The sequence below is a fragment of the Maniola hyperantus genome, chromosome 11 (assembly GCF_902806685.2).
Source record: "Maniola hyperantus chromosome 11, iAphHyp1.2, whole genome shotgun sequence".
NCBI lineage: Eukaryota > Metazoa > Arthropoda > Insecta > Lepidoptera > Nymphalidae > Maniola > Maniola hyperantus.
Genome location: NC_048546.1, coordinates 43812 through 64292, shown reverse-complemented (window position 1 = coordinate 64292; position 20481 = coordinate 43812). Strand labels below are relative to the sequence as shown.

Sequence of the window (20481 nt, the reverse complement as noted above, 5' to 3'; positions counted from 1 at the left end):
TTTTCGGAGTTATGTCGCACTAAGTAATTTAAATATCTCTTGCTTTAACGGCGAAGGAAAACATCGTGAGGAAACCTGTATGCCTGAAAGATCTCCATAATGTTCTCAAAGATGTGTGAAGTCTCTGGATAGACTGGCCAAATCCCTTCTCATTCTGAGAGGTGACCTGTGCTCTGTAATGAGCCGGCTATTGGTAGATCATGATGACTTAAAATATCAGTGGCATTTAAAATAATATAAGAAGCCAAAACCAAGCAATAGTGTGAGGACAGATGTACATATTCAATGTAGTGTAGGTATGTACCGAATAATATGGCGGTACTGCACTGTAGTAACCACACGAGACCAAAAATAGTTTTAAAGTTTATTATAAAATTTAGATAACTGGAACAGTAGGTAATCAGATTTTTTTTCATCGGGGAATTTTTATCCAATGTGTCCAATCCTTGAGCAATTTACACCAAAGACCCAAAACTTACATATTGAAACATTCAAGTTATTGTAGATATGTGATAGGTAGGTAGAATAAAATTTTGCAAAAAACTTCCAATAGTCGTAAACTGCACAAGTTTTCATAATAGGTATAAACCTTCGTCAAGGAGTCGAAATAACCCAATTAAAAAGTTTTGGTTCTCGAGCGGTGAGGGCGAGGGTGGTGAGGGGTGGTGAGGGGTGGTGAGGGCCCGATGCTACTATATACCTGCACGTGCTCCTTTGTTCGCCTCGAGAAAGGCCACCACTCACCACAATGCTCCGTATTCCCGACCAAATCATTTCAAGCTTCTTTAGGCGCTTGTCGACCCTTGAACATGAAATAATTGTTAAAGCCGTTACGTCGAAGACGCTATCTCGAGTAGATAGCGTCACGAAAACTCATTTTCGGCAAATTGACTTTTCCTACATTTCATCCTGCAGGGTAGTTGTGATGTGTGACCCAAATAGCTGATTAAAATATTTATTACTTTACGGCATTTACCTACATTTGTTTGTCTACAATGTGATATGTTTCACTTATCACATTATATTGCAATGTAATCGGAAATGTAATGATTAACGAGCAGGTGTTAGCTGTGGGCCCTCGAGAGGCATCGTAGGCGCGATTAGCCATGACTCACCGACGTTGTGGTAAACTCCTCAACAACAGCTGATAGTGGTGAAACATACCGTAACCTACTGGCAAACATTCTCCTATATAAGTCGGTGCATTCCAACAAAACTACAGATCCCGTTGGTGTGCGAGTGTCACCTCGCAAGCAAAAAGTCTTAGTACAACTTTATTATCGACTAGCTTATGCTCGCGACTTCGTCCGCGTGGACTACAAAATTTCAAAACCCTATTTCACCCCCTTAGGAGTTGAATTTTCAAAAATCCTTTTTTTAGCAGATGCCTACGTCATAATAGCTATCTGCATGCCAAATTTCAGCCCGATCCGTCCAGTAGTTTGAGCTGTGCGTTGATAGATCAGTCAGTCAGTCAGTCATTCATTCAGTCAGTCAGTCAGTCAGTCAGTCACCTTTTCCTTTTATATATTTAGATTTATAGTGGAATAGAACACAACAGAATTTGTTTTATTTGTTGATCCAACGTCTTCTACTGCTTCTCGGGCAGGAAAAGGCTCAAACTCAGCTAGGTATCTGTTGTGGATACTAAATATAAGTTGCTGTTGTACGAGCTCTAACAGAACCATTTACATTTAGTAATTATTACACATTATGCTAATATATTTAATTTAATAATTAATTAATTATTATTTAATTTAATTTAATATATTTTAATATTATGACATTCGTGATAATTCGTCAGTCTCAGTATTAATGTTGGTCAAAGCATCGCGATAAGACTATCGCTAAGCGAGCTTTTAGCATTTAGAGGCGACATTCATATCCTTACTAACCACCAGAGGTTTCTCATAACTCCTGCCCGATTGGAAAGTTTTGCATTTTTGAGAAGATGAAGTCTCAACTCCAGGAGCTGCGAGGCCTTCTACCTATGTCTGGGATGTCCTATGTCTAGGATGTCCTATGTCTGGGATGTCCTATGCCATTGATATTATAGTGAAGATCTAAGATTAAAAAATATTTGTTTTGACTTTCAAAGCTTTCAAGTTTCATTTTCAAGAGTCATAGAGCTTCATGTGGATACTTTTAGTTAACTCAGTGGTTACCTTAAATAATAACATTATGCATATTGTACATAGTAAAGGAAAAACTGCAGTTTAAATAAACTGAATGGTAGGTTTTTGTTCAAACAAATTCTTAGTCATTTTGGTTTCGAGTGATGACGATGGAGTTTTATAGCTCGTACTAATTTTCGATTACTCATGCAACATTGCAAATAGGTAAACTATCCTCATTCCTTCATCGATGAATTTAACTTTATTAAAATTGATCATATTTATTAATAATCGCAAAAAAAATTATGAATACCTACCTAAGAATAACGATAATAAAATAATAAATAGCTAGTTATTATTACCTAATGGAAAGACTAAAAATCTTACTATCTATCGGTTCTAATTTCCAAATGAGGTCGACTGATGCGAGGAGCTTGACCTTTGAGGTCGTTGTCGAATGTTCACATCAATTATTGTAATTTGTAGCGCGTACTGCACGGGCGTCTGTCGCGCCGTGCTCTGTGCTCTGTGCTCTGTGCTCTGTCTCGAGCTTATGTCATCAATCACGCGCGGCTGTTTACATTCCTCGTTATGATATCGCCGCGGCCGATAGGCGGCAGGCACGAAACCGATCCACATTCCTTTCCTTGGCGATGAAGTTGCCGTTGCTTGCAAAATCTCATCGTCGTTACTACCTACTACCTTTCATCTATTAATTACGCGGGCACATCGGGAAAAGCTAACCATTATTTAAACCTGTTTTCAAAATATGTGTAAAAACTAGTTTCATGAACTCGTCGAAACGGTTTCCTCCTACCCGTCCAACCGATAAAGAAATCACGGCAACATTTATCCATCGACGCCATAACATGGACTCAGTTAACTTTCTTAGGAAAGCGTCGTCGATCTGCATTCTCAATTGACGAGAACTGTTTATTTCCTCAATTGGTATTCGTTTACTGTCGCCGCGCGCTCTCGAGTCTCGACCGAAAATGCGTTGACGGCGAGGAACCCCTGGCATCCAGCCATGCACGCTTAGATATTCAAATGCGTCCATTTGTGAGCCACTTTATGAAGGAAAAGATTCAATTCAGCACACGACAACAAAAGAGATCTAAAACGAATCCAATCAGTCTGAAGTTCCAGCATGCAAGGTTGCAGTCTCTTCAGTCGAACTGATGAGAAACTTGGTGAAATTACCACGAATAATCGTGAAGCTGATAGAGACTGGTAAAACTGTGTTTAGTGCGAAACACTTCATACAAGGTCTGCTCCGACTCATGATTCGATACATGAGACGATACAAAGGGGAACAAACGAAGGAAGAGATCGTTGACGGCAATATCGCTACATCAGCACTAGCGACGCCGAAATAGTACCTTCTATGTAACATGTTCTGTGAACGAAGCGCCTACTAATCCGCTCGTTAGTGTGATCTAAGGCCTAAGCAATTCCTACAACGGAATATGCGTGACCCGTTTTGCCTTGCCCCGTGCACGTGTGTGCCAAAGTGTGCATTACATTATCTGTATCATCAAGAGCGGCCGAGCGGCCTGTGGAGTGTGGAGTGTGGAGTGTGGAGTGTGGAGTGTGGAGTGTGGAGTGTGGAGCACACGCCGATATGTCATATTCCGAGTAGTCACTACTCGCATGCTGCTGACTGCTGAGAGTCGAGACAGGCGACACGAGGCTCCTCAGATTTCGAGTAGTCGCTACGTACGTGAGTGCTAGCGAGTGTGGCGTCACGCGTCACTACTCGCATGCTGCTGACTGCTGAGAGTCGAGACAGGCGACACGAGGCTCCTCAGATTCCGAGTAGTCGCTACGTACGTGAGTGATAGCGAGTGTGGCGTCACGCGTCACTACTCGCATGCTGCTGACTGCTGAGAGTCGAGACAGGCGACACGAGGCTCCTCAGATTCCGAGTAGTCGCTACGTACGTGAGTGATAGCGAGTGTGGCGTCACGCGTCACTACTCGCATGCTGCTGACTGCTGAGAGTCGAGACAGGCGACACGAGGCTCCTCAGATTCCGAGTAGTCGCTACGTACGTGAGTGATAGCGAGTGTGGCGTCACGCGTCACTACTCGCATGCTGCTGACTGCTGAGAGTCGAGACAGGCGACACGAGGCTCCTCAGATTCCGAGTAGTCGCTACGTACGTGAGTGATAGCGAGTGTGGCGTCACGCGTCACTACTCGCATGCTGCTGACTGCTGAGAGTCGAGACAGGCGACACGAGGCTCCTCAGATTCCGAGTAGTCGCTACGTACGTGAGTGATAGCGAGTGTGGCGTCACGCGTCACTACTCGCATGCTGCTGACTGCTGAGAGTCGAGACAGGCGACACGAGGCTCCTCAGATTCCGAGTAGTCGCTACGTACGTGAGTGATAGCGAGTGTGGCGTCACGCGTCACTACTCGCATGCTGCTGACTGCTGAGAGTCGAGACAGGCGACACGAGGCTCCTCAGATTCCGAGTAGTCGCTACGTACGTGAGTGATAGCGAGTGTGGCGTCACGCGTCACTACTCGCATGCTGCTGACTGCTGAGAGTCGAGACAGGCGACACGAGGCTCCTCAGATTCCGAGTAGTCGCTACGTACGTGAGTGATAGCGAGTGTGGCGTCACGCGTCACTACTCGCATGCTGCTGACTGCTGAGAGTCGAGACAGGCGACACGAGGCTCCTCAGATTCCGAGTAGTCGCTACGTACGTGAGTGATAGCGAGTGTGGCGTCACGCGTCACTACTCGCATGCTGCTGACTGCTGAGAGTCGAGACAGGCGACACGAGGCTCCTCAGATTCCGAGTAGTCGCTACGTACGTGAGTGATAGCGAGTGTGGCGTCACGCGTCACTACTCGCATGCTGCTGACTGCTGAGAGTCGAGACAGGCGACACGAGGCTCCTCAGATTCCGAGTAGTCGCTACGTACGTGAGTGATAGCGAGTGTGGCGTCACGCGTCACTACTCGCATGCTGCTGACTGCTGAGAGTCGAGACAGGCGACACGAGGCTCCTCAGATTCCGAGTAGTCGCTACGTACGTGAGTGATAGCGAGTGTGGCGTCACGCGTCACTACTCGCATGCTGCTGACTGCTGAGAGTCGAGACAGGCGACACGAGGCTCCTCAGATTCCGAGTAGTCGCTACGTACGTGAGTGATAGCGAGTGTGGCGTCACGCGTCACTACTCGCATGCTGCTGACTGCTGAGAGTCGAGACAGGCGACACGAGGCTCCTCAGATTCCGAGTAGTCGCTACGTACGTGAGTGATAGCGAGTGTGGCGTCACGCGTCACTACTCGCATGCTGCTGACTGCTGAGAGTCGAGACAGGCGACACGAGGCTCCTCAGATTCCGAGTAGTCGCTACGTACGTGAGTGATAGCGAGTGTGGCGTCACGCGTCACTACTCGCATGCTGCTGACTGCTGAGAGTCGAGACAGGCGACACGAGGCTCCTCAGATTCCGAGTAGTCGCTACGTACGTGAGTGATAGCGAGTGTGGCGTCACGCGTCACTACTCGCATGCTGCTGACTGCTGAGAGTCGAGACAGGCGACACGAGGCTCCTCAGATTCCGAGTAGTCGCTACGTACGTGAGTGATAGCGAGTGTGGCGTCACGCGTCACTACTCGCATGCTGCTGACTGCTGAGAGTCGAGACAGGCGACACGAGGCTCCTCAGATTCCGAGTAGTCGCTACGTACGTGAGTGATAGCGAGTGTGGCGTCACGCGTCACTACTCGCATGCTGCTGACTGCTGAGAGTCGAGACAGGCGACACGAGGCTCCTCAGATTACGGGTTGATCATTCCAGTGACCCACAAACACTACAATGGCATTTAAGCGATCTAATGTGATGCTCAGTTTGACCTTACGGTTGTTGGTACGGCTGTGATTGCCATTTTTATATGAAAGTAAGTAAGGATTATTAAAAAGCTTTCCAAGAAGGCGAAGAATTTCTCAGTCAGTCAGCTTTTTATTTTATATAAGGTATATATTATGTAGATAAGATTTCAAGCTATTTTTGCGTGAATTTCGTTTAGTGCAGGAATTGACATTAGTTTACAGTTTGAAGCAAACATTTCATGAAAATAGATACAATAGACGAAATGCTTCAGAAGTGAGCTGCTTCTGTGCCATGTCACTACGTACCTAACGAATTACAATAAATGTTAAGTACCTATAGACCTGTATCTTGTAAGTGTGTAGAGCTCCTCAACTACTCATGTCTCGTTTGTCAATTTCGGTTGTACTTACTACAAATCAATAGGCCAAGGACTTCGTCATGTGTCTTGTGCTGATGTACATATGTATAGAAGCAGGCGTTACTTTGCGGAAGTCCATGATGTACAATGTGCGTTGTGAGGCCTACATCTCCTGAGGATGCTCCGGTGTCGGGGCGAAACGTGCGTCGAGTGTGTTTTAGGATTTGTGTGTTTAAATCATACAGATTCGACCAGTTTCAGCGGTTTACAGCAAATTAAGCTTTCGGTTCATTGTATATCTTGTGTTGATGCCACGATGGATCGTCGGTTCATTGTATATCTTGTGTTGATGCCACGATGGATCGTCGGTTCATTGTATATCTTGTGTTGATGCCACGATGGATCGTCGGTTCATTGTATATCTTGTGTTGATGCCACGATGGATCGTCGGTTCATTGTATATCTTGTGTTGATGCCACGATGGATCGTCGGTTCATTGTATATCTTGTGTTGATGCCACGATGGATCGTCGGTTCATTGTATATCTTGTGTTGATGCCACGATGGATCGTCGGTTCATTGTATATCTTGTGTTGATGCCACGATGGATCGTCGGTTCATTGTATATCTTGTGTTGATGCCACGATGGATCGTCGGTTCATTGTATATCTTGTGTTGATGCCACGATGGATCGTCGGTTCATTGTATATCTTGTGTTGATGCCACGATGGATCGTCGGTTCATTGTATATCTTGTGTTGATGCCACGATGGATCGTCGGTTCATTGTATATCTTGTGTTGATGCCACGATGGATCGTCGGTTCATTGTATATCTTGTGTTGATGCCACGATGGATCGTCGGTTCATTGTATATCTTGTGTTGATGCCACGATGGATCGTCGGTTCATTGTATATCTTGTGTTGATGCCACGATGGATCGTCGGTTCATTGTATATCTTGTGTTGATGCCACGATGGATCGTCGGTTCATTGTATATCTTGTGTTGATGCCACGATGGATCGTCGGTTCATTGTATATCTTGTGTTGATGCCACGATGGATCGTCGGTTCATTGTATATCTTGTGTTGATGCCACGATGGATCGTCGGTTCATTGTATATCTTGTGTTGATGCCACGATGGATCGTCGGTTCATTGTATATATGTAAGGTGTTTATTTGAATAACACTCTGAGTTCAAGCTTTTTAATTTAACACAGACTTTAATATCATTTGTTAGCGCACTTATAATAATTAATTATCTCTGACAGAAGTCACGTGATGTGTTGCATCACCATCTTGAATCGATTGGTATAAAAGCGAGTGTTTGATGATTCTTAAGGCAGTCTGTGTTTCTACCTCAGACTCATTCGACTATTAAATGTTTTTGTGTTTAGGTCGCATTTCTGATTGAGTGGTTTCAATAGCAATTGTGCCCTAATCAAGTTAATATTGCAGTAAGGTTATTATGAAAGGCAAAACTCTCGATAAGCCGCTGTGTGTCGTGGTTCATATTTAACTTCACTTCTGGTATGTTTATACATTCACCGAGATCATAGAAATTTAGATAACAATTGATTTATTTATCAGTTAAACCACCGAAAGTTTGTAAAATAGTCTTCTAAAAGGTAAAGGTTGAGATGACAATCGGGGTGGGGTGGGAACACCCCGCTCACCCGAACATTCCCCCGCGCGTTGAAAGCTCGCTTTCAACAGGAACGTCATCTGGCAATGGACATATCTTGCTAAAAGCGCGACGTACTATCCCAGTAGATGTTCTGATGTCTGCCACTCTGCTTACGCCATCAGCACCAGGAAATAAAGTAACTATGCGCCCCAATTTCCATTTTAGAGGCGGTAACTGGTCATCCTTCAATAATACAAGGCCATTTACTTTAAGAGCTTCGTTTTGACAAGAGCGCCATTTTCCACGTTTTTGTAATTCGCCAATGTATTCTTTGCTCCACCGAGCCCAAAAGTGTTGACGAAGCTGCTCTAATCTTTGATACCTATCTGTAAATAATTGTAAGCTTTTATTTGAACACCGGCGCAGGTTATTTGTTCCTTTTACCTTTTGCTTAGTCTAGTCGTGTTTTACCTTTTGCTTAGTCTAGTCGTGTTTTAAAAAATTTCAATTACCGATTCATCTTTGACATACTAAGTAGGTTCTTAGCTAAAACGTACGAAGCGCTGCAATACAATTATCTTCAGTTAAAGTTCTTAGAACTTGAAGTAAGAATTTGTACAAAAAGATAAAGAACCGTTTATAATAAGTTTCCGCTCAACAAAAACTTGTCGAGCAATACTTATCTGTTTGTGGAAGGCGCGGGGTGCGGGGCGCGGGGCGCGGGGAGCTGGCACTCGTGCGGCGGAGGCCGGCAGAGGTCAACACTCCTCTTGGACCTCGTCGGCTGCTCCCGCTGCGCGCTGGGCAGTGACGCTCTGCTCGAGCTGTGCCACTGCCCACTTGCCAGTTGTGAGCAAAGCACCTTGGTTAGCTACTCGTGTTGATACGAGAAAGAGACGGATGCTAATCAATTGATCATTTGAAATAGGTAGCTTTAGAACACAGAGTAAAAAGTTTTTACCTATTTAATTAACTTTACAAAGGGCTTTCGAAACTTCAAGTGAATCTACGGAGAACATAGGTACGGAGAAGAACCAGAAAAAAATTGGCGGTTGCCCTTTAAAAAATATGAATCGATACATTGGTGTTCATTGGCCTATAATTTACCTACTGTACCTACCTACATTTTAATTTGTCGTCAAGGACTACCAATTTAAAATCAATATAATATTCAGCTTGGCCACCAACATTTGAGTCGGTGATTCATTATAGCAGACAATAATATTTAGTGTGAATCTGATCGCATGATGCGCAACGCCAGTAGTTAGTTAGTTAGTTAGTAGCCATGTTGTAATTATGCTCATTTAGCATTCTAACTTCCGGTCAGTTAGGAGAAGAGAGATGTGCTCAGTACTTCGTCGCACTGAATACATTCCAGGCGAACTTGAACTGGGATATTCGACACTAGCGACCCGCCCCGGCTGCGCACGGGTAGCTTATTACAATTTTCGTAGAGATCTCTAATTTTTTTTAAATAAAATATAGCCTGTCTCTCGGGAACAATGAAGCAGCTTTCTGGTGAAACAATTTTCAAAATCGTTTTTGTAGTTCCAGAGATTACTGCCTACAAACAAACTTACAATAACATCAGTAGGTATTAGACTAGTGACGGGGTCCGGCTCGGAACTGGTACTCAGTGTAGTTATTTGTTATATTTCAAAACAATAAAACAGCATTTTCTTTGAAAGCTAAAAAAGCTCTATTGCACCTTGATCTCTTCCTACATTTGGAACAACTAGGTATCTCGTCATATCTCAACAAATTAACACGAAACAATATTAAACTATACGTAGAAACCTTTCTCTTGGCTCACTGTTATCTATTGTCGAAAGCCGCATCAAAATCCGTTGCGTGGTTTAAAGCTCTACCGTACGGCGTACACACTACACAGCACAGACACAGACACAGACACAGGGATAGATAGGAATGCTTCACGTACTGTAGAGACGAGAGAGGATCGGTCGAGGCGGCGGCGTTCCTTTCATCTCACGAGTAGCACAACGAGGATGAACCGTTTGTCGTTCGATGACTTCGATGATGCAACGCAGGATGGGAATTGAAAACTATTTAGAAAGTTAGTGCTCCTCCGTCCTCGCGACGTTGCCCGTTTATATAAAGTACCTACATTGTATCTTAATGGAAAATTGCAAATAAATTAGCGCATTGCATCAAGTAAAGTAATTAATTGTTGATTGATCACAAACAATTGATGTTTTAATGAGTTGTTCCATTGTCCGAGCGCGTGGGACTGTTGACCTACTTACTGAGTAGTGTTGGTTGCGGAGGTTCTCTCTGTCGTCCGACTACAAAACCAACTACTGAATTTTACTTGACTTCTTAGCATGTCGTCAAATGTATCTCATGGCTTCGTAGTCCAAACGAAGTCTGACTTCTGAGAGACTAACAATATAATTTGTAGGTAGGTTTCTCGTTCGTTTTGTGGTTTGGTTAAGTACTGTTTGTGTCAAATAGCTGTCAAAGTATCGTCTCGAGAGTTTGTTTTACCTTTGAGTTTACCTTGTTTTCCATACCTTAATAATTGTAATCCGCGACAGGTCGATATGGCAATCGGGGAGGTAACGCCCCGCCCGTGCAGCCCCCGCGCTAAGCCGCTGCGGGCGAGTGCGGATGACGTGCAGTTTACGGGGTGTCCCCCGCCTCATCCCCCGATCGCCACCTTGACCTGTCGCGTACTATACCTAATTAGACAGAAGATAACCGTAGTATTCAGTATTGTAGAGCTATTGTAGTTGCACAGTAGGATACAAGGGGTAAATCCCATTTGTTCTATAACCTGATGTCATCGTGCAAGATGAAACTATTTTATGCTAAGTTGTTCCGTACAACAATTGACATTTTTCTTTCTGTAATTGTTCTATCGAGCGTAGCGAAACCAATGTATGGTTCTATCGAACAAAATAAACAAACATTTTTTCGTGTCGGAATATGATCAGGATCAGTGTGAGGGTTCTGTGCCCGACCCCCGGGTGCCCACGGACCCCCGGGTGCCCACGGGACCCCCGGGTGCCCACGGGACCCCCGGGTGCCCACGGGACCCCCGGGTGCCCACGGGACCCTGACAATGATCCCGATGACGTTAAAGAAAAGCAAGTTCGAGGTGAAATGCTAGTATGTGTTCAGTTCTATATGGAACTAATCAGGACTTGTCTCATTTTGTCCGATGACGTCAAGGTGTACGGAACAAATGGGACTTACGCTGATGTGTTACAAAATCCATATTCCGACAGCGAGTGAGTCGCGTGCTGCGTGCCCAGTGCTGCAGTGCTGCAGTGCTGCAGTGCAGCACAGTAGTCGCTAGCCGGTGTCGTGTCGCGCGGGACACGTGTGAAGGTGCGGCGACCCTCTTGTCTCAGTCGCCGACGGGTTGAGTGGCAGTTGCCTCCCCTCTTCATTAGGTCAGCAGTCAGCCGTCCTCGTGTTCACGTCGATGCCTGCTGTACGTAGAAAAGCACAAGTGAGTTCCGCAATTTTTGGCGCGAACTTACGAATTTTATTGTCAGTGACTCATCGTAGTGATTTCCTTGTATTCATATCGTTTTACAAAAAAGGGTAATATTATGATAAAATATGATGAATACGTTAGGTATTGAGTTTGATGTCGACGTGTGGGGTGAAGGCTGCGCGGTGACGTCACCCCGAGCCGCGGTCCACTGCAGCATCTCGCCAGTCGCGATGCTGCACAGTGCACCTAATCTATGATTGCGTGTGATGTGACCTCGCCGCTGAGCTTGTTTGTTGTTGTCACTTACGTACGTACGCTTGTCTTATCACTCAATGTCGGACCTACAATCATTTCCATACATTACCAAATCATAACACAATTATAATAATCTAACGTTGTAGATAACACTTATAATAATTATAATATATAAATAGGTATATGATCATGTGTGCGATAGATAACCGATGACTTGACTGGGAGTATACATAGAAGTCATTGCAGATACTACCTCGGTGTCGGTACTCACATGTGGTCACACGTCACACGTCACACGTCACACGTCACACGTCACACGTCACACTTCAAACGTACATTATATTATATTATTAACTGTATAGGAGTAAGTAGGTAGATATTATGTATAACTTAAATGCTTCGGTGCGACAACAACGTGTATTGTAGCTGGAAGAACGTCTCGTCTCCCGACGATGTCTCGTCGGCCGTCGCGCGCTTCGTAGGTCGTAGCCTCGTAGGTACACATCGGAGCAACAGGTGTTCGAGAGAGTTGCTTCGGTGCGACAACAACGTGTATTGTAGCTGGAAGAACGTCTCGTCTCCCGACGATGTCTCGTCGGCCGTCGCGCGCTTCGTAGGTCGTAGCCTCGTAGGTACACATCGGAGCAACAGGTGTTCGAGAGAGTTGCTTCGGTGCGACAACAACGTGTATTGTAGCTGGAAGAACGTCTCGTCTCCCGACGATGTCTCGTCGGCCGTCGCGCGCTTCGTAGGTCGTAGCCTCGTAGGTACACATCGGAGCAACAGGTGTTCGAGAGAGTTGCTTCGGTGCGACAACAACGTGTATTGTAGCTGGAAGAACGTCTCGTCTCCCGACGATGTCTCGTCGGCCGTCGCGCGCTTCGTAGGTCGTAGCCTCGTAGGTACACATCGGAGCAACAGGTGTTCGAGAGAGTTGCTTCGGTGCGACAACAACGTGTATTGTAGCTGGAAGAACGTCTCGTCTCCCGACGATGTCTCGTCGGCCGTCGCGCGCTTCGTAGGTCGTAGCCTCGTAGGTACACATCGGAGCAACAGGTGTTCGAGAGAGTTGCTTCGGTGCGACAACAACGTGTATTGTAGCTGGAAGAACGTCTCGTCTCCCGACGATGTCTCGTCGGCCGTCGCGCGCTTCGTAGGTCGTAGCCTCGTAGGTACACATCGGAGCAACAGGTGTTCGAGAGAGTTGCTTCGGTGCGACAACAACGTGTATTGTAGCTGGAAGAACGTCTCGTCTCCCGACGATGTCTCGTCGGCCGTCGCGCGCTTCGTAGGTCGTAGCCTCGTAGGTACACATCGGAGCAACAGGTGTTCGAGAGAGTTGCTTCGGTGCGACAACAACGTGTATTGTAGCTGGAAGAACGTCTCGTCTCCCGACGATGTCTCGTCGGCCGTCGCGCGCTTCGTAGGTCGTAGCCTCGTAGGTACACATCGGAGCAACAGGTGTTCGAGAGAGTTGCTTCGGTGCGACAACAACGTGTATTGTAGCTGGAAGAACGTCTCGTCTCCCGACGATGTCTCGTCGGCCGTCGCGCGCTTCGTAGGTCGTAGCCTCGTAGGTACACATCGGAGCAACAGGTGTTCGAGAGAGTTGCTTCGGTGCGACAACAACGTGTATTGTAGCTGGAAGAACGTCTCGTCTCCCGACGATGTCTCGTCGGCCGTCGCGCGCTTCGTAGGTCGTAGCCTCGTAGGTACACATCGGAGCAACAGGTGTTCGAGAGAGTTGCTTCGGTGCGACAACAACGTGTATTGTAGCTGGAAGAACGTCTCGTCTCCCGACGATGTCTCGTCGGCCGTCGCGCGCTTCGTAGGTCGTAGCCTCGTAGGTACACATCGGAGCAACAGGTGTTCGAGAGAGTTGCTTCGGTGCGACAACAACGTGTATTGTAGCTGGAAGAACGTCTCGTCTCCCGACGATGTCTCGTCGGCCGTCGCGCGCTTCGTAGGTCGTAGCCTCGTAGGTACACATCGGAGCAACAGGTGTTCGAGAGAGTTGCTTCGGTGCGACAACAACGTGTATTGTAGCTGGAAGAACGTCTCGTCTCCCGACGATGTCTCGTCGGCCGTCGCGCGCTTCGTAGGTCGTAGCCTCGTAGGTACACATCGGAGCAACAGGTGTTCGAGAGAGTTGCTTCGGTGCGACAACAACGTGTATTGTAGCTGGAAGAACGTCTCGTCTCCCGACGATGTCTCGTCGGCCGTCGCGCGCTTCGTAGGTCGTAGCCTCGTAGGTACACATCGGAGCAACAGGTGTTCGAGAGAGTTGCTTCGGTGCGACAACAACGTGTATTGTAGCTGGAAGAACGTCTCGTCTCCCGACGATGTCTCGTCGGCCGTCGCGCGCTTCGTAGGTCGTAGCCTCGTAGGTACACATCGGAGCAACAGGTGTTCGAGAGAGTTGCTTCGGTGCGACAACAACGTGTATTGTAGCTGGAAGAACGTCTCGTCTCCCGACGATGTCTCGTCGGCCGTCGCGCGCTTCGTAGGTCGTAGCCTCGTAGGTACACATCGGAGCAACAGGTGTTCGAGAGAGTTGCTTCGGTGCGACAACAACGTGTATTGTAGCTGGAAGAACGTCTCGTCTCCCGACGATGTCTCGTCGGCCGTCGCGCGCTTCGTAGGTCGTAGCCTCGTAGGTACACATCGGAGCAACAGGTGTTCGAGAGAGTTGCTTCGGTGCGACAACAACGTGTATTGTAGCTGGAAGAACGTCTCGTCTCCCGACGATGTCTCGTCGGCCGTCGCGCGCTTCGTAGGTCGTAGCCTCGTAGGTACACATCGGAGCAACAGGTGTTCGAGAGAGTTGCTTCGGTGCGACAACAACGTGTATTGTAGCTGGAAGAACGTCTCGTCTCCCGACGATGTCTCGTCGGCCGTCGCGCGCTTCGTAGGTCGTAGCCTCGTAGGTACACATCGGAGCAACAGGTGTTCGAGAGAGTTGCTTCGGTGCGACAACAACGTGTATTGTAGCTGGAAGAACGTCTCGTCTCCCGACGATGTCTCGTCGGCCGTCGCGCGCTTCGTAGGTCGTAGCCTCGTAGGTACACATCGGAGCAACAGGTGTTCGAGAGAGTTGCTTCGGTGCGACAACAACGTGTATTGTAGCTGGAAGAACGTCTCGTCTCCCGACGATGTCTCGTCGGCCGTCGCGCGCTTCGTAGGTCGTAGCCTCGTAGGTACACATCGGAGCAACAGGTGTTCGAGAGAGTTGCTTCGGTGCGACAACAACGTGTATTGTAGCTGGAAGAACGTCTCGTCTCCCGACGATGTCTCGTCGGCCGTCGCGCGCTTCGTAGGTCGTAGCCTCGTAGGTACACATCGGAGCAACAGGTGTTCGAGAGAGTTGCTTCGGTGCGACAACAACGTGTATTGTAGCTGGAAGAACGTCTCGTCTCCCGACGATGTCTCGTCGGCCGTCGCGCGCTTCGTAGGTCGTAGCCTCGTAGGTACACATCGGAGCAACAGGTGTTCGAGAGAGTTGCTTCGGTGCGACAACAACGTGTATTGTAGCTGGAAGAACGTCTCGTCTCCCGACGATGTCTCGTCGGCCGTCGCGCGCTTCGTAGGTCGTAGCCTCGTAGGTACACATCGGAGCAACAGGTGTTCGAGAGAGTTGGTCGATACAGGGCATACCATTTACTTACACTTGTAATTTCGTGTAGCATCATACATCTATCTAAATATATAAAAGAGAAATACCACCCACTCACTGACTGACTAATCACGAAATCCCCCTCTAAGGGGGGGTCGAAAGTTGTATGCAAGTCCTATGTTTTTGGAGTTAGAGACGTGAAAATCGACATTTAGGTTAGGTAGGTTAGGCTTTAAATAATAAAAATCTGTATAATTCAATTTAGGAAATTCCCCCCTTAAGGGTGTTAAAATAGGGGGGCAATGTTTTTATAGAAAAGTTTTAACAATTGTTATTTTTACTTGAAATTTGAAATGTAGGCTATTTCTAGGGGGTAGGTATCAGATAAGAAAGGATCTAACTAAATTCCCCCCTAAGGGAGTAAAATGGGGGTGGAAGGATTATATGAAAATCCTATGTTGAAGTTAGAGATATGAAAATTGGCATTTAGGTATTCCGGGTTCCGTGTCTTAAGGTGAGACTGAGTGAGTAGGCAAGTGAGGCCTTTTGCAGCGGGAAAATTTCAGATCTCATGAGAAACAGTACGCGGACGAAGTCGCGGGCATCTGCTAGTACAAATATTATACAGACGTTGTAAACATATTTGAACCCTGTGTGACACGTGTTTAACTTCAGTTAGAGACTAATTATTATGATGCCCGTGACTTCCGTAGTATCAGTACCCTTGTTATAAATGCAAAAGTGTGTTTGTTTGTCCTTCAATCACATCGCAACGAAGCAACGGATCGACCAGATTTTTTGCACGGATATAGAGAGTGACATAGGCTACTTTTTATCCCGGAAAATCAAGGAGTTCCCCCGGGATTTTAAAAACCTAAATCCACGCGAACGAAGTCGCGGGCATCAGCTAGTCTATTTATGAATAGTGAAATAGTTCATGTTTCTATGTAGTCTAAAGCCGAAAGCTCCGTCGCTTCTAGAATCTAGGCTCATCAACCCTCAGATTTGGGGCAGCTGAGAAAATTCAAGTTCAAACATTGAATTCATTACTCGAAGCCATCAAATATACCATTTTCCAAGTGTGATACATATTCATGTCCCCTCCTCACTTTATAAGTCTACACTGCATTCCAAGTGTGATACATATTCATGTCCCCTCCTCACTTTATAAGTCTACACTGCATTCCAAGTGTGATACATATTCATGTCCCCTCCTCACTTTATAAGTCTACACTGCATTCCAAGTGTGATACATATTCATGTCCCCTCCTCACTTCATAAGTCTACACTGCATTCCAAGTGTGATACATATTCATGTCCCCTCCTCACTTCAAGTCTACACTGCATTCCAAGTGTGATACATATTCATGTCCCCTCCTCACTTCATAAGTCTACACTGCATTCTATCAGCCTCACTAATGGGTGTTCCTCAAGGCTCTATTCTAGGTCCTTTCATGTTCTTCATACATAAACGATTTACCACATTTTGTCCAAAATACTTGCGATATTGTACTATTTGCTGATGATACGTCTTTTAAAGTTGAAAGAAATAAAGACAATTTTGACGATGTAAGTAGTGCCATATCCCAATGCAAAAAAAACTAAGTGTGTTGAATTCGCACTGCCCAATACAAAGAACACAAGTAACATTAATTTAATGATAAATAACGATACATTGAAAATAGAAGAGACTACAACATTTTTGGGGATAACCTTAGATGCGAAGCTTCAATGGGGCACCCATATATCAACTCTTGCTAGCAAATTGAGCTCTGCCGCTTACGCTGTTAGAAAGATTCGGCAGTTAACTGACGTGGAAACCGCAAAGATAGTATAAATTTAATAAAATTCCCTTGAATGGGAAGCTGGAAGAAATATCTGTTTAGAGATAAGCATTTCCAATGTAACTTAATTTATTATTACTTTGTAACTACAATTTTGGTACATGAAAAATAAAAATAAATAAATATATTTTGCTTACTTCCATAGTATTATGTTTTATGGAATCTTAATATGGGGTAAAGCGGCAGATATTGGGAGAATTTTTGAATTACAAAAAAGGGCAATACGCGCAATTTATAACTTAAGACCACGCGATTCCCTTCGAGAGAAGGAAATAGATATCCTTACTGTAGCCTCTCAATATATTTATAATAACATAATTTTTGTAAGACAAAATATTCTTAGTTACAAGAAAATTGGTGATCTACACAATAGGCTAACTAGAAACAGAGACAAACTTGCAGCTCCTGCCTTCCGCCTCAGGAAAGTCCAAAAGTCATTTGTGGGTATGGGTATTACCTTTTATAATAAAATCCCGCAAACTATTTTGGACTTACCTTTGCACAAGTTTAAAAAAATCTATTAAAAATATGCTCCTGAACAAAGCATATTACACAATTGAAGATTATCTAAATGATAAAAGAGCGTGGATTTGACCTGCAGCTCGTTCCGGCAACGCACAATACTGCAAATACTATTTTATATATGGCATAATCTTGTACCTTTATCAAATATTTGAAAAGAGCAACCGCCGAGTTTCTTGCTGGTTCTTCTCGGTAGGAAAGGCATTCCGAACCAGTGGTAGATGCATCCGACTATTCGTAAGTACTTGTAAAAGTTTATACGAATAAAAAAGATTTTTATTTTATTTATTTATTTATTTATTCCAAGTGTGATACATATTCATGTCCCCTCCTCACTTCATAAGTCTACACTGCATTCCAAGTGTGATACATATTCATGTCCCCTCCTCACTTCATAAGTTTACACTGCATTCCAAGTGTGATACATATTCATGTCCCCTCCTCACTTCATAAGTCTACACTGCATTCCAAGTGTGATACATATTCATGTCCCCTCCTCACTTCATAAGTCTACACTGCATTCCAAGTGTGATACATATTCATGTCCCCTCCTCACTTCATAAGTCTACACTGCATTCCAAGTGTGATACATATTCATGTCCCCTCCTCACTTCATAAGTCTACACTGCATTCCAAGTGTGATACATATTCATGTCCCCTCCTCACTTCATAAGTCTACACTCCACGGCACCTGTTCTCATTATTGTCCTAAATTCTCGGAACTCGTACACTAAATTGTCTTGCTAGTATTTTTTTCTCAGATTCTAAGCAACAGTAGGTATTTCATATAGTAGGTAACGCAAAATGTGTTGAGATAAGTAATTATATTAAGTACTTAGGCAAGTGGCGAAGGCGCTAACGCCGCGCGCCGCCGCGCCCCGTGACTGGCTCTGAGAGCCTCCACTGTCGCGACCTACCCTCGTCTGATTCTGTAGGCAGTACACTGTATCCCCACATACCATGCCGAGATGCTTGCGTGGACGCCCTACTCTTGCTGGCTCTTCTCGGTAGAGAATTCTCGGTATTCCAAACCAGTGGTAGATGCATTTCACGATTCAAAAGTAGTTACTTGTGAAAGTTTTATTGAATAAAAAATATTTTTATTTTATATTTATTTTATAGTCATGTATTCCGTAGCTGTAGACAATCTACTTCCTCGACTTTATTCATTTTTTTGCTAACAGAGGGGAAATGTTAATCTTTATCGAGAGATGCAGGTTTGCGTACAATGCCTCGTGCTGCAGTGCTGCACAAAGCTCTGCCTGTGATGCGTCGCAAGCTGCAGTGCTGCAACTTCGCGAGGCTCCGACTTCCGTCACTGTCTTTCTTTTTTCAGCCTTCTCATTTTTGCAGAACATAGAGGCGGACTTTATTTGGATAGCAGCGTGAATATTAGTGAATAGCTCTTTGTACATACTTAATGTGTGAGGCGAGTGCGGAGTGCGGACGCGGCGGCGGAGTGCGGAGTGCGGAGTGCGGACGCGGCGGCGGAGTGCGGAGTGCGGAGTGCGGACGTAACAGGTTGCTGCCTCTTATTGATTCGTCTTACGCAACAGATGCCCACTCCAAATATCAAAGCAGTTTTAGCAATAGCTGAAAATAGGCTAGTTGACACTTTTTTTAAGTTGGTCTTAAATGGTTAATATTTGTCCTATTAGATCAAAAAAATTAACACTATATTTTTTTGCGCCCTAAAAACCGTAAAACTTTAATTTAAAAATATATTTTTCTTAGACAGCTGAAAACACTGTCGGCCATGTTTGACCGATAGATTATCTGTGCTCTGATGTCATGCATTTGTAAACAACAGCATAACCTCCCAAAGTTTAATAAACATGACTTCTATACTAGTTTACATGAAAAATATAGTAAATATCGTTATTGTATCATCCGAGAATGTAAAAACGCATCGATAAAGACCACAGGAAAGTTGTGGATTAGAGTGCCCAGTGAAATAAATATACGTAACACGCGAAGACTTGCTTAAAGGGATCCTATATGACTAACGACTTCAACCCAAATTTATTTTTGCAAAGATCACTTTGTTGTAAGTCTTACTTAATAACTTATTCAATTTATAAAGAGAAAACGATATTTTTTTACGTTTACTATGAGTTTTTAGAAATATATAAAAACTAGCTTATGCTCGTGACGTCGCCCGCGTGGACTTCATAAATTTCAAACCCCCATTAACCCACTCAGGGGTGGAATTTCAAAAAATCTTTTCCTAGTGGATACCTTCTCTTTACCTACAAAGAACACACCCACTAAATTTTCATGTATCTAGGACCAGCTGTTTAGATGTTTAGGCTGTGCGTTGATATATAAGTTAGTCAGGACTTTAAATTTTATATATATGGATACTACGTTAGTCCCCGCGTGACATAGAGATGACATTTCTTTGTTTACATATTTAATGACGTCACATCATGGCTGACAGCGTTTTCTGCGTTTCAAATAAAAATAAAAACTGTATTTTTTTAAATTGGATTTATATATCCATCCTGCGTTTTTAATAATTGTTATTGATATATTTCGTTGTCTTAAGCAAAATACTATAATAAATAATCATTTATTGGATGAAATTAGATATGAGTCAAGTAGCCTATTGAGGAAATAAACATTTTGCCTGCTCGTTAATTTTCGTACGTGCTTATTTCTCGTAGGTAGGTAGGTAGGTAGGTAGGTAGGTAGGTAGGTAGGTAGGTAGGTAGGTAGGTAGGTAGGTAGGTAGGTAGCGCCACATTTTTTTTTGAATTATCGCCCATAAATGGTGTAGATTTTGAAATACTGATGTTTCTAAAAAATTATGTTACGCAATACGACTAAACCAATAATACATTTTTC

At 44.8% G+C, this 20481-nt stretch overlaps 1 protein-coding gene across 1 annotated transcript in view; it reads left to right on the top strand.

Annotated features, from left to right (window-relative positions):
• Window positions 1-20481, top strand: part of LOC117986639 (uncharacterized) — a 40293-nt gene that overhangs the window by 494 nt on the left and 19318 nt on the right. The gene's annotated exons all lie outside the window — the stretch shown is intronic.